General features: G+C 37.7%; 1 non-coding gene across 1 annotated transcript; it reads left to right on the forward strand.

Annotated features, from left to right (window-relative positions):
- Positions 1 to 7,031: 7,031 nt before the first annotated feature.
- Positions 7,032 to 7,098, forward strand: LOC111813562. The gene has a single exon (XR_002818786.1). It is a non-coding gene; the product is annotated as a small nucleolar RNA SNORD109A (small nucleolar RNA).
- Positions 7,099 to 14,803: the final 7,705 nt, after the last annotated feature.

Below are 14,803 nucleotides of genomic sequence, written 5' to 3' on the forward strand. Positions count from 1 at the left end.
CCTCAAGCAGGTGCCAGTACCATGCTATTTGAACTTTCCTGCTTGAACCAAATAAACTATGAGCCAGTTAAACCTCTTCATTTATTTTTTTTTAAGAATTTTATTTATTTATTTATTCAGTGTGTGTGTGTGTGTGTGTGTGTGTGTGTGTGGCCAGCTCAGCCCACCTGGGGGTGGGCCTGGCTGGCATGTGATGCTGGGGGATTGAACCGCGGTCCCTGTGCTTTGCTAAGCTTGTTCTAAGTAGGTGCTTTAGACCACTGAGCCATCTTACCAGCCCCATAAAATTTCTTCTTTAATTTCATCTGTAACACACTGGTTGTTCAGGAGGGTGTTAGTCAAATGTCATGAGATTGTGGGAGTTTTGCATTTTCTTCTATTGTTAATTTTCAGTTTCATTGTACTATGGTCAGATAATATGGATGGGATTATTTCAATTCCCTTGCATTTACTTAAGCATGTTCCATTGCCTAGTATGTGGTTTATTTTACACAATCTCCCATAGGCAGCTGAAAAAAATATGTATTCAGATGTTGTTGGGTGGAACACTCTGTAAATGTGTACTAAGTCCATTTGTTCAAAGATTTGGTTCAGTTCTACTATCTCTGGCTAATTTTTGTCTAGCTTACCTGTTTCTTTGAGACAATGGAATGTTAAGGTCCCCTGTTAAAATTTTGTTATTTGATTTTTCACATATTTTAAAATTTGTCTTACATAGTTGGGTCTCCTATATTTGGTGCATACATATTTATGCTTGTTATTTCTTCCTCTTGAAGTTTTCCCTTAACAACTGTGTAGTAATCTTCTTTATCTCATGTGATCATTCTTGGTTTGAAGTTCACATTGTCTATGAACAGAATAACAAAAGCCATGACTTTTGCCTGTTTCTGGCAATAGACTATTGTTTTCCGTCCTTTGACTTTCAACCTATTAATTTCCTTTTGAATTAAATATGTTGTTTGTATACAGCATATTGTTGGATTTTTCCTGGTACAAGAGATCAAACTTGGGACCCTGCACTTGCCAGGCAAGTGCTTATGCCACTGAGCTATCTCCCCTGGCTATCCCCAGATAGGCCCTAGATTTTGTTTCTTGATGAACTCTGCCAATCTATTTCTTTTAATTGCAAATTGAGGGCATTTACACTGGTTATAGCTGATATCCATTGGCTTATCTTCGTCATGTTATTTTCCTACTTGTTGGTTCTCTACTTTTCCCCTCTATTTAATTGCTTAACCTGTTTGGTAGTTTCTTTCTCTTGTTCTTGGAATAGTACCCATTTGATCTCTTTCTAAAATACCTTTCAGTACTCTTTGTGCGATTGGTTTGTTCATCATGAATTTCAGTTGTTCTTTGTCATGTACATATTTTACTTTTCCATTCATTTTGAAACATAGTTTTGCAGGGTACATCAATCTGTGCTCAAAGTTGTTTTCTTTCAAAACTTGAAATCTTTCACTCCAAACTCTTTTTGATTTGATGGTATATGCTGAAAAATCTGTGATTCTGATGGGCTTTCTTTTATAAGTGATAGGGGTTTTTGCCCCATCTTTAGCAGCTTTAAATATGTTGTTCTTGTGTCAGATTTCAGGAATCTTGATCATTATGTTTGGGTGTAGATTTGTTTTGGTTAATGCTCTTTTTTCTTTAAAGAATACAAAATAGTGATAGAAAAAAAACCAGCAATAGAAATAATACAAAATTTCACTAAACAAATAGGAATTCAATGATGGCTACAGTGCTATGTAGTGCTATCTTCAAATTAGTTGCTCAAGCTACCAGACATAAACAGGCAAGATTTGTTTAAAGGAAGAACAAAATAATAACAAAAAACAAAAACAAAAACAAAATCCTGTAAGTAGGGCCAGCCCAATAGCTCAGTGGACTAAAGCGCCTGCTTAGCCAGAGCGCAGCAGCTAGAGTTCAATCCCCCAGGGTGCACTGAGACAGCAATTGAGACTGGGTATGGTGGTATGCGCCTGTACTCTCAGCACTTGGGTGGCTGTAAATAGGAGAATCACTACAAATCCAACCTAGTAGTGAGACCCTGCACACCCTACAGATCCCGTCCTAAAACACAGGAAAAAAAAATTCAGAATACCAAAAAAAAAAAAAAAAGAATAAAAGAAAATATTAAACATTAACCCCTTTTTTCAAAAGACCAGCATAAATTGACAGTACAATGTAGTTAAGAGTTCCATGTGCCTCACTTACCTCTATGTCAGATTCTTTCCCCATGCTTGGAAACTTTCCTACCACTTCTGCAAACAGTCCTTTTATGTCATTTGCACTGATTCCTTTTTCATGGCTACTTATCAGTCTTCTGTTGTTCATCTTTGTGTTATCTTTTTTTTTTTTTTTTTTTCAGAACCAGGGATTGAACTCAGGCCCTTGTGCTTGCCAGGCAAGCGCTTATTCCACTGAGCCATCTCCCCAGCCCCCATATCTTTGTGTTATCTTGTAGCTGTTGAATTATTAATTCATGGTTCCCCGTTATTTTTAGAACTTTCCTTTCCTGGTGGCTAGCTGGAATAATATCTTCAAAGTCTGAAAGTTGGGCCAGCCAAGTAGCTCAGCAGATTAAAGCACCTGCAAGCAGGCACAGGAGCCAGGGGTTCAATCCTCAAGCCTGCTGTGCCAGCCCCGCCTCTAGGGCACGCTGAGATGGTAATTGAGACTGGGAGGGGCCTGGGAGATGGCTCAGTGGAATACGCACTTCTCTGGCAAGTGCAAGGGCCCGAGTTCAATCCCCAGTTCAGAGAGAGAGAGAGAGAGAGAGAGAGAGAGAGAGAGAGAGACTGGGAGCGGTGGCACACTCCTGTAATCCCAGCTCTTGGGAGGCTGTAAACAGGCAGATCACTACAAGTCTGATCTAGTAGTGAGACCTGAACACCCTGCAGACTAAAATACAATAAATAAATAAATAAATAAATAAATAAATCTGAAAGTCTATGTTTAGTTTTACTTTCAGTTTTTGCTAGCTTTTAATGGAATTCTTAATTTCATGGATATCTCTTTAAATCTATTTCATGAATTCTATTTTTTCTTATATTGTTCATTGAAGGTCTCCATCATTTTTCTATGTTCCATTTTTTTTATCAATGTCTTCTTTAGACATGTTCAGCAATTCTTCCATTATGGTTATCATTTCTTTTTTTAACCTGAGATACTATTTCTGATCTGATTCCCTCTATACCCATCTGGAGTTGTTTCTTTACTTCAGTTGCAATCATTTCAGAGATTTCAGGTGTGTGATTTCTAATTTCTTCTGTGCTGATGTCTCCTGGACTTGCTGAGGGTGGGCTGGGAACCTGAGATTGCATTTTGTTTCTGCAAAATCTTACCATTTTCTATTTCAGGAAGAACTCTTTATTTTGACTTCTAGATAATCCTTTTGAAAATTTGATCCTAGGTAGAGAGATCAATCCTATCAAGGCCACTCTAGGAAGACTCTGTTCTTCAGGGGTAACTTCTTTGGGTTGGAGATTCTTGATTTGTGTCTGTCCCAAAATCCTGCCTTCCCAATTAGTTGAGGTGGGATGTTGCTGTTTGGCACCATCCTTTGTCTTCAGGTGTAGGGCTTTGGTGAGGTTATCACCCCAGCACTTCACAATATTGCTACTCAAGTGGTGAAAAGTTATGACATCCTGGCTATAGTAATACAATTAGCAATTATAATATCAAGCAAAATTCAGAAATTTGCAAACTTTGATAACTATAAGTTTCGTACTTTAGAACACAGAAGCAAAGTCTATAGTTATATGACAGAACACATCATAAATTGAGGGTTTGTACGCAAAGTGTTTCCCTTGTCAGAGTGGATTTACCCTTTGCTCCTTTGGCAAGGCCAAGTGCCGGGTTCCAGGTGCTTCACGTCGGGTGATGGGCACACGCCTGGCTTCCTCGGGCAGGGCCAGTTCCCCAGAGTTCCAGCAATACTCGTGCTCCTTGGCTGCAGCACCTTCGGGCCCTGCAGTGGGATTGTCACCACGGCTCTGGGCAGGTGCTATAAATAAATGCTTAAAGGACCTGCAGTCATCCTCCCGCTGCAACACCACCCCTGCACTTCTGCCCGCACTGGGAACAGCTCTCTTTGATCACATCTGAAGAAGACATTGTGGCAGTGTTATTGTTTCCCACTCCCAAAGTCTTTGGCTTTGGAAAAGCCACCCGCCCCCATTGAAGAATTTTATGCACACACCGCATAAAACTTTTCCTACTAAAATAGTTACTTTTTTTCTATAGAAAGAATCCCAGGATTCCCCCCTCCTGTGTGGTTTTCATTCAAATTGAAGTTGCCAATATAAAGAAACCAAAGTAATCTGGTCAAAGTGGATGATTCAGTCATTTTTTTGGAACACATGGTACATATGACCTGAGACTGATGACTCCGCACTTGTTAAACATGCTTGTGAACTTCACAACAGTTTTCCAAGCTCTGTGACAGTAGTGATTTCAAATTTACCAATGTAACCATCTTAGTATGTATCACAGTTAGATTCAGGCAATGACTTTGGAGCACAGCCCCCTAAGAAACTGCTGCTCATCTCTGTGCAGCTACACTCGTGTTCTTGAGCATTAGCAGGGCATTCACTTTGCTTGGGTTTTTTCTTTTGGTGCTAAAGCCTGAATCCAGGCCTTGTGCTTTCTAGGCAAGTACTCTACCACCTAAGTAAATCTCCAACCCCAAGGCAGGGTATTTATGTGTCCCATAATGAACTCACGGAAAGACTGCAGAAAGAACCAAAGCCTTGTGCTGCTTGCCATGCCTCTGATGAGTTTTAACCTAGAATTGGCATGGTCCTGCTCTTGAGGGATAGCCCATTGAGTGTCTCTATTAGGTGTCTAGAAAGAGTTCTGCATTTTTTCTGCCCATAATTTAAATCTGCTACCTCCTGTATTCTCTAGTAGTTGTCTATAACAGACATTTTGATCTGTTTATTTTTATGTTACCTTGTGCATAGTTTATAATACAATATTCTTCCTCTAATATGCCTATTAGCTTATAAGGTTTATGGGTCCTGTTTTCCTGCTTAATCTTGTTGCATTTTTATATATCAAACATTTTGATGAAAATAAGATTGGGGATGAATTAGTGCTGTGTTTTTTGTTTTCAGACCCTATCTAAAGGACAGTGAGAAAAAATTATTTTCCTGTTTTACCATAAGCAAAGGTGGGCTGGAAAATAGTGGGCTCAGGGCTGGTGAGATAGCTCAGCAGTCTAAGCACTTGCCTGGCAAGCACAAGGACCCAGGTCCGATCCCCAATGTTGCATGCAGTGCTGGCTCTAGAACCCCAGAAGCACCACGCTGGCCTAAAAACAGGCATGATGGTGCATCCTGCAATCCCAGTGCTGGGGAGGCTGAACAAGAGGATCACTATGGGTCCAAACTATTTAGAGAGACCCTGTCCCAGATAAATAGATAAATGATTTTTAAAACATTTTTTTAAAAAGGCCTTAACGTTATGCAACCTACACTCACTCATCTTATGTCTAATACACAGAGATGATCCTCTGTGTATGCTTTATATGTCACAGACATTATTTGGCTCTTCTGGTATCTTGATATCTTGAGATTCTGATTAGAAACTTAAGTTTCTTAATATAATTTGAATTTTTACCTAATAATTTTTTAAATTTTTTATAATTCATTCATTTGATGGATATGGTAGTTAATATTTACAGTTTATATTCTCATATACTTATACTTACACATTTCTCATTTTCAATTATTTTCTGTGATATGTGTTGCATTTTCAACTAATAGTACATTAAATAAAACTAAGGAGCTATTGGGAAGCCAGTATGATGAGGAAAATAACAAAAACATTTTACGTGAAAATTTTCTGTAGCTTCTGATAATATGGAAGGAGTGTCATGTCGCACAGCACTGCTGGGTAAAGGTGAACACACTTTAATAATCTTTCAAATGATAGGATCCAAGTTCACATGATATGAACTCCTGAGTCTTTGTTTCTACAATATAGTAAATATACTGCATAAGCAAGTGTCCCCTGCCATATGACTGCATGTATTACTCCATACCAAAAGGGCCTGGAAGACTTCTGAGGTTGCCACTATAAGCCAGCAGTACTAATGTCAAGCCAAAGGTCCACCTGTGCTGATGCATGAGACAGGCTGGTCACAACATGCTGGGGTATTAGTGTGACACGAGGAGTGTTTATTTATTGGCTGTGGACTTGTTTGCACTGAGGTAATCACAAGTGTCTGAGGATGCCTACATGCAGCTGATCATCTGATAGGACCTGGCTCAGCTGATGGCTTCCTCAATGGTCCCACAATGTCACCATCATGTGGCTTCATTTTTCTTTTCTACATCACTATGTAGTTTTCTAAACTTTTTATTGGCTGGAAGCAACTTTTAGAATTTCCACTTCAAGAAAAAGTGCTGTGTTACTTATTGGATAGCTTCATAGAGAATATTACTGAATATTTTCAGAAAAAAATCAGGGAGCAAACAAATGAATGAAAAACAATTAAGCACCTGTGATGTTTGTGGCAATGCCTGGAAATTCTAGGATGTTTCAATGATGGAGACATAATGTAAAGAAATTCACATTATCCTTTATTTTTAATTAGTTTGATATGCAGAACTAATTTATTTTCTTTCTTATTTTGCTGCAGATTAAATTCTAGAACAAGTCATTGCACTTCAGGAAAAAGAGGTAAACAACTATACGTTGAAATTCCTTGTATATTGTGTTTAGTGATGTCAGAAAGTCAATGTGTGTGAATTCATTATTTCAGACATTCAAAGGAGATTATTTTTATAACAGACAGGTTTCCCAATGGGTGCCCTTTTTCACTAAGAAAACTACATTTTATTTTTCTCTTTTTAGAACAACCAAGTCACATGTTTGTTCATAATACATGTATGACAGTCTCAATAACCAGGTATTAAGCCGAATGCCTACTGCAGATTTACGGTTGTTCATTCACAGTGCAGTAGACAAACCTGTACAAAATAAGCCTGACTATGGAAGCCTGTTTGTTGAAAGGGTGCTTTTCTGGATCGATGATGAGAACAACTGTCTGAGGATGCTGAGGGACTCATTCCAGATGTCAATCTGAGGTCCAGATGGGTTCCACTAACAGGACAAATAAGACTCTCCAAGGCTGGCTGTAGTTGGGGGCCCCTCAGTGACACCATTAAGACCACGGTGGGTGGCCTTTTCTTTCTCTCATCACATATAACATATTGCTTGTGATGAGAAAATATACACCTTTAATATGCTCAGTAATTCAAGACTTGTCTCATCTTGTACTTTGAGCAGAAAGTCACAGATACTTGTACATGAGGAGCAATGTTTGGGTTAACAAGTGAAGAAAATCAAAAGTTAAATTTAAAAAGGGGCAAGTAACTGTGATGTGCACTGGAAGTCTTATTAGCTTTGCTAAAAGAAGGGAACCTTGTCTGCCTATATTAAATAACAATGATGAAATCCATTTTAGTGTTTTGTTGTGCTTACTGGTAAGCCCTGTGTAAGGTTCTGTCTCTGCTTTTTTTTTTTTTTTTTTCATGTTTCACTGAGATAGAAGAGTTGAAATCTGGTGCTACCACTCTTCAGAGATAGGGGTAAGTAACCAACCCAGCATGCTTTCAAATTTACGTCATGCTCTGTGACCCAGATTCTGAGGTTTCTATTTATCTTTTCAGAGTTATTTGAAAGTACTGTTGGTGTGTTCTTTTCCTCTTTGAGACTCTCATCAAGGTCACTGAAATTATTTAATCTTTATCATTGTTTCTTGCACTTTAACTCTTTCCTGACTTTATGGAATATGCAGAATTTAAAAGAATTGTTTGAGCAATTTCATATTGGATGAAAAAATTATGATCCAGTTGTGCCAAAATCGATTGGATTTTCCTCATTTGTTTAATTATTACAGCTTCAGAATATAGAATCCGCAAGGTCTTCATGGTCACACTGTATTTCTGCTTCTAGTTTAATCATTAAGTATTGACTTCAGCGTCTCATTTTTCCACAGGCAATTATATAGGAAATTTTGTTCTGCTTTTGGTATGGGTAAAGCAGTCATAGAAATAAGACACCTCAATGGTTTCTGGAGTGCTCTAACATATCTTGGTCTCTCTTTTGATTATTTGCTGTGTTTGGCTGTGCAGGTTTATTAAGCTGTACAATCACACTGCATAGTCAGTATTTATACTTCAGTGGAAAGTACACTATACCATGAAGGGAATCCAAATACTGACTAAAACACTTTTTAACAACACTGTTCACTAGATTATGTTATTTGCTTCATAATGATCAATTTCCTCATAATAGTCCAATGGTGTTACTTAACATGAGCATATTCAGAAAGCTGTGCTACGAAGTATCGCTTACTTCAACACATGCATCTATTTTCCCATACATGTGCCTAAATTCTTCTACCTATATCTTTTATCTTTTATGGGAATCAGAGTGATTATTTTCTTACCACATGGAGAGATGTTACTGATGGGTCTTAAAACAACAGAAACCCAAACACATTGCACAGCGGAAAAACTCCAGTAATTTTGCTGAAATGAGTTAAAACATGAAACCGCAGTCAGAATGATAACTGTATGGACTGGTAAGTCTTTCTTACCTTTTGAGTTCCTGATTCACTAAGACTAAACTCAGTATTTCAATTTTAAATCCTACTTCCTTTTCTCTACTTTAGCGTAAGATCAGAAAGTGCTAGCCATCAATTACAGTTAAGAAACTGTAATAATACCGACTATGTTTATAACAGGCCACCTGTAATCCTAGCACTCATGAGGCTGAGGCAGGAGGATCACTGTGAGCTCAAGGCCAGCTTGTGCTCTGTGAGTTCAAGGTCAGCCTGCACTACATAGTGAGACCCTGTCTTAAAAAAAAAGATGATTTGTGATAAATGTGTTTTCGGTATTTCTTCCATACTTTCCAGAGGTAATATATTTAGTTATTTGTCCTACCTTAGAAATTAATTTTCTATACCAGTGGAAGTACCTATCTAAAATTTTCTAACATGACCATTTTATTTCATCACAAAGAGGGTATTAAATATGTATGACCTTCTGGTAATGATAATATTGCACAATCTCCTGAAATTTATACATGTCCTGAAGTCTCCGGCAAAAACTATAGATATTACAAAGGATGCTGACAGATGTAAAAGACGCCACATTTTCTTCTGCCATTTCTGATTTCCAGGACAATGGCTGTTAAGCATGCTTCACTACTGTAAGATAGCATACACTTATCAGTACAAACCAATACTTACGCATCCATGCTTCTGCTCTATGGAAACTATTTCTAGAAAGTAATGCGTGAAAGTAAGGTGTGAGCACTTTGCTTTAGTGGGATACAGCCTAATCACTACCCAGATATTCAGGTCATTATTGTGTCAGTGATGTGTCGAAATGTTGAGATAAATTTACACAGTGTGGAGTTAAGATACAAAATATGTTACTGTTTAAGTTTTTGCTTTGCTTTACATAGTCTTAGTTTGCAGTTCAGGCTGGCCTTGACATTGTGCCAATCATCCTGCCTTCACCTCCAAAGTACAAGATATCTTCTGATATGTTTAACGATACTAAAACAAATTATAGTTAATATCATTAAAACTGGTAGTATTTTAAAAACTCATGCCTAGAGAGTAGCACTTAGCACTGACGTCCTGCCCGCACAGTCACTGATGCCCAGCTGCTTTCCTAGCCCTAAGCGTGAAGCAAAGCTTCAATGCGAAGATTCCGAGGCTCTGTGAGAACCTCTGTCAGGGTACATTCTTTATCTATCTTCAGTACTAGTAATATTTATACATATAATTAATACATTAATAATTTAATCTTTAATAATCAATGCAAAGATGACAGTGAAATGAAAAATTTGATCAGAATGATAAAGTAGCATTAACACGAGGTTCGTCAAGGTAGCCTTTGAAATATTTTCCAAATTTTAACATTTTAATATGTATTTTTAAAATTCTACTGTTATGTTTTCTTTCCAAATAGTTTGAACAGACTGATATTTCATGTAATGGAAGATTTTTCCCCCTTTTTTAATCCTTAGTGCTAATGATGCATGCTTGAGAATAAATAAGAAAATAAATGTAATGCCAAAAATGAAGGCCTCGGATTGAAACGGTGCGATACACAAGACACACAGGATTTAATCTAGCGCAGTGTTTGCTTAGCTTTCTGTAACTGTGTTGAGCGGCACATGGGCATTACTATCATCCCACTGAAAAGTCTAATAGGTATCAAAGCTCCAGCTTTATACTTACAAACCTATAAACATTTTATGGCTTATTCAGAGGAGACCTGAGGTGTGCAAGTGTGTACACGCGTGTGTATGTATGTGTTTCTGTGTTTGTGTTTCTGTGTGTGTGTGTGCGCATGTGTGTGTGTGTGTTTTTCACACCCAGCAGCAAGAACATCAGCTTGCCTATGTGCTCTGATACAGTTACAGGCATGCAGAAAGCCCAGCTCCTTGGCTGTGAGCTGAGAACATAGATCAATCAGGTTCAGGAAACGCAGCAGGTCTAAGTCCCTCTACACGTTTTACTATAATCTTACATTAGTAGTTTCTAGGTATGTAGTTTGTATAAAGACAACCTAAGATCATTCAGAGGTCAGCTTGTACACATATTAAAATTGTTATTTATTTACTTACCAAAAAATGATCATCAGATTGAGAGAATATGGCAAAACAGTCATGATGGAATAGAGATTACAGATTAAGTTTATTATAATGATGCTTTACATTTGGACAAGAAGATGGCAGGAAGCCCTTGATATGACTTTTATTCAGAGGATTTAGATTAATTGTTTGGGGACTAAAACTAGGACTCAGCCATGAGTCATTTGGTATACTTGGCCCAGGAAATACCTGAGCTGGCTCCAGGTGCCTCCACATTCTGAATGCCTCACTCCTGTGTAGCTGTTTCACACGCAGCAACAGACAGCCTGTGGTTACACACAGATGGGGTTACAGTGGGCTCATTAGGAGAAAAGATCCGAGAGAGCCCCAGCCTACCTGGTGAAGATGTTTCTCTTCCAAAGCCAGTCAGTAGAGAGGGGAGGGGATGTTCTCTTCAAGTGCAGAGGACCATGCAAGAACTCAAAGAACACAAGAGATCAAGAACAGAAATGTGCACCATCCAAGGAATATGAGATTTCCCCAATGACTGACCTCAATGGGATACAGATCCACAATTTTCACGAATAAAGTGTTCAGAGCAGGTTTTCTCAAGCTCACAAGCTATAAGGAATATGGATGGATGGCACAATGAAAAAGGAAAACAATATGACTAGAATTTGAAATTTTTAAAAATCAGAAATTCAGGAGCTGAATGATGGAGTGGAATATGCCATAGAGGGCAAAAGTGCAATATAACAAGTGGAATTAAGACTATCAAAGTAAAATAGATCATTGTAAGTCCTCATCAGAGGAAAAAAGAGAAGTAATCAATGCAGAAAGTCCACAGAATTTAAGAAAATCCATCACGAGAACTAATACAAGGGTTAGGGGAATTCTTGTGAGAGAATAAAGAAAACAGAAAGCTCACAGGCATCGTGGCGGGAAACCTCTCAAATCTTGGAAGAGATCTGGATGTCAACGTAGGAGAAGCCCAGAGACTGCCAAATGCAGTAGATTCCCTAAGATGCATCATAATCAAGCTATCAAAAGTTAAAATCAAGCAATCACCAATAAAGTTATCTTGCAGCTCCCAGTGTCTCACTGGTGGAACATAAGGAAAAAATGTCCTGCTATTATTTGTACTTAATTTAATTGAATATTCTTGAAAACACTGATATTAAAAAGAGAGTTCTGAAAACAGCAAGAGAAAAAAAATCACACATGAGAAAACTCTTATAAAGCTATGAACACATCCGTCTCTGTCTCTGTCTCTGTCTCTGTCTTCTCATTAGAAACCTTCCAGACTAGGAAAGAGAGAAATAATATACTTAAAAGTGTTGGAAGAAAAAAAAAAACTCAATGAAAAATATTTTATCTAAAAATGCTCCTTTAAAACTGAAGAGCCCAGGGCTGGCCAAATAGCTCAGCAGATTAAAGTGCCTGAAAGCAGGTGCAGGGGTTGGGGTTCAATCCCCAGGCCTGTCATGCCGGCTCCGCCCCCAGGGCACACTGAGATGACAATTGAGACTAGGCATGGTGGCGCACGCCTGTAATCCCAGCTCTTGGGAAGCTATAAACAGGCGGATCACTACAAATCCAATCTAGTAGTGAGACCCTGAACACCCTGTAGACCCTTCCCTAAAATTAAAAAAACCAAAAAAACCCTGAAGGGCCCTGTATTTTCTCCAGTGTCAAAGCAGGAGTGCTGAGAGTAGATACCCTTACCTCATTCCTGATTTTAGAAGAAATGCTTTCTGTTTTTCCCATTTGATATATTGGCCATGCGCTTCACATGTATATAAACTTCATTATTTTGAGATAAGACTTTGGTTTCTTCAGGACTTTTTTCATGAAAGAGTGTTGAATTTTCCTAAATGATTTTGATGTTTCGCTTTAGGTGAGCATTTTTCCTTGATTCTGTTTATACTGTACATAACATGTATTGATTTGCATATGTTGAGCTGAATGAAAACTAAACCACTTCACAGTAATGTATGATCTTTTCAATCACATGTTGATTCTTGAATTTTATTTGTTTGATCTTACTGAAATTTGTTGGTGCCTCTTTTACCTTTTTTTGCTGTCAATGTAATGCCAGCTTCATAGAACAAGTCTAGAAGTATTCCTTTCCTTTGCATTCCATGGAATGATTTCAGGAGAATTGATATTAAATGTAAAGTCTTGTAATTAAATGTCTGCTAAATTTCAGCAGTAAATCCACACAGCCCTGGGCTCTTGTTGGGAGACTACTACTGCTTGTTTCATTGCTTGTTATTGATCTGTCGAAGTTTTCTACTGATATTCTTTGTTTCACTCGACAACTTGTATGTATCAACAAGTATTGTCTAATTAGAGATTTTCCAATTTATAGGAATACAAATTTTGAAGATAGTTCCTAACCATCCTCTGCTCTCAGAGGTATCTCTTGTAATACCACTTTTCCATCTTCAGTTTTAACATGTGTTCTCTCTTTTGAGTATTTTGACTCAAGACTTATTCCTGATTACATCATTTATGAACAAAAAAAGAATCAGTTCTCCTTTACCAATCCCTACATCTTTCATTTTTTCCTGTTTCTTACTGAATTACAGAGGTCTTCTAGTACAATATGAAAGAGGAATGGCTAAGAGGGGACATTCTTGCTTTGTTGGAAAAGCTTCTGGTTTGTCACTATTAAACATAAAGTTAGCAGTAGAGTACGTGCCGTGTTCTATATCACTTTGGGTGATTTCTCATCAAATCCTAGTTTTCATGAATGTATGTGGGATGTTGTCCAATCCTTTTCTTGCTTCTATGACACAAACATGATGGATCACACTGACCTTCACCTTCTTAAACCGAACACATTGATCTTCCCCTTCAAAGTCTTACACACTTGGGCAAAATCCCATTTCGTCATGATGCATAATTATTTTTGTACATTGCTTGACAGAATTTGCTGGTGGATTTTTGGATTATGTTTATGAGAAAGGCTGGTCTCAGTGTTCTTTCTTAAAATGCCTGACTTTGATATTATGGTAATTTAACCACAATGAACAAGCTAGAGTGCCTTCTTTGTTTCTGTCTTCTGAAAGAGATTACAGAGAACTGGCATAATATGGTTCTTGCATCTGGGCTAGAATTTACAAGTGAACCTGTCTTCCTGGTACCCTCTGTATTGGACTATTGATTCATTAATGTTTCAATTTATTTAATAGATATGGATTTATAATCTATTTTTTTTGGTATGGATTTTGGCAGATCATGCCTTTAAAGGAATTGGTCAATTTCATCTAGGTTATCAAATTTGGGGACACAGGTATGTCCTTAATATTCTAAGTACGCACTTAATTTCATAGGATCTACAGTGATAGCCTTAGTCTGAGAGTGTGATTTTATATGCTTCCTTTTTATAAGTTAGCTTTGGCTACACAGTGATTTTATTGATCTTTTCCAAAGATAAGCTTTTGGTTGTGTTATCTGTTTCCTATTGATCTTCCATTTTCAGCTTAATTGATTTCTGCTCTAGCATTTATTAGTATTTTTACTCCCAATTACTCTGTATTTAATAATATAGCTGATTACATGGTTAACTTTGCAGCATCTTTCCCATATATGTACCAATGTTATACACTTCTTTGTAAACACTGTATTTTTTCCTATAGTTTGTTTAGTCACATTTTTGTTTATTTTGAAATAGTTAAAACTTTTAATTCTGTGTGATTCTGTCTTTGAGTACTGTGTTATTTAGAAATGTTTTGGCTCAGAGTGCAGCTCAGCAGGAGAGCATTTGCCTAGTGTGTGTGACACTCTAGTTTGACACTGAGCAGTACAAAACAAAAGCAATTGTAAAAAAATGTTTTAAAGTCTCCAAGTACCTGAGAGCTGTTGAGCTGTCTTTCACATATGGATTTCTAGTTAACATCTACCGTGGTCCTAGAATAAGCACTGGCTAATTTATATATATCTTTTAAAATTTGGTAAGGTGTATTTTGTGGATCAAATTGCAAGCAATCTTGGTACCGTCTGAGTGTGTTCCCCAAGAGCTGATGTGCTGGAGGCTCGATCCTTAATTGCAGTGATGCTGACAGAAGACAAACTGCACAACGTGGGTTCTAAGGAAGAGTGTGAGACCATGGGATGCTGCTCTTGGGAGGGATTAGCGCTTCTCAGAGGGCTCCAGTTAATTTATGTACTC

This window comes from Octodon degus, unplaced genomic scaffold (genome assembly GCF_000260255.1).
Source record: "Octodon degus isolate 3935 unplaced genomic scaffold, OctDeg1.0 scaffold00199, whole genome shotgun sequence".
Classification (NCBI taxonomy): Eukaryota; Metazoa; Chordata; class Mammalia; order Rodentia; family Octodontidae; genus Octodon; species Octodon degus.